Source organism: Hipposideros armiger, unplaced genomic scaffold (genome assembly GCF_001890085.2).
Source record: "Hipposideros armiger isolate ML-2016 unplaced genomic scaffold, ASM189008v1 scaffold_1569, whole genome shotgun sequence".
Classification (NCBI taxonomy): Eukaryota; Metazoa; Chordata; class Mammalia; order Chiroptera; family Hipposideridae; genus Hipposideros; species Hipposideros armiger.
The window spans coordinates 146927-147398 of record NW_017732919.1 but is presented as its reverse complement, the minus strand read 5'-3'; positions in this window follow the sequence as shown (position 1 = coordinate 147398).

Here is a 472-nt window from a genome sequence, read left to right as displayed (position 1 = left end):
GATCCTCCAGACAGAAAATCAATATGGAAATAGTGGCCTTAAATGACACATTAGACCATTTGGATTTAACTGATATTTTCAGAAAATTTCACCCCAAAGCTACAAAATATACATTTTTCTCAAGCACACATGAAACATTTTTCAAAATAGACCTCATGTTAGGCCACAAAACAAGTCTCAATAAAATTAAAAAAACTGAAATCATATCAACTGTCTTCTCTGACCACAGTGCTATGAAATTAAAAATCAATTACAGGGCCGGCCGAGTGGCGCCATGGTTAAGAACTGGCTTGGGACGCCAGAGGGCCCTGGTTCAGATCCCACATATGAGGACCAGTGACACTGTCCTCTACAGCTAAGATGCTGAACAGCTCAACCTGGAGCTGGGCTGCCGTGAGTCGCCGGTGACGGCGTAGGCTGCAGCCCCTGTGGCAGTGGGTTGCCATGGGCTACTGTGTGTAGCCAGCAGCCA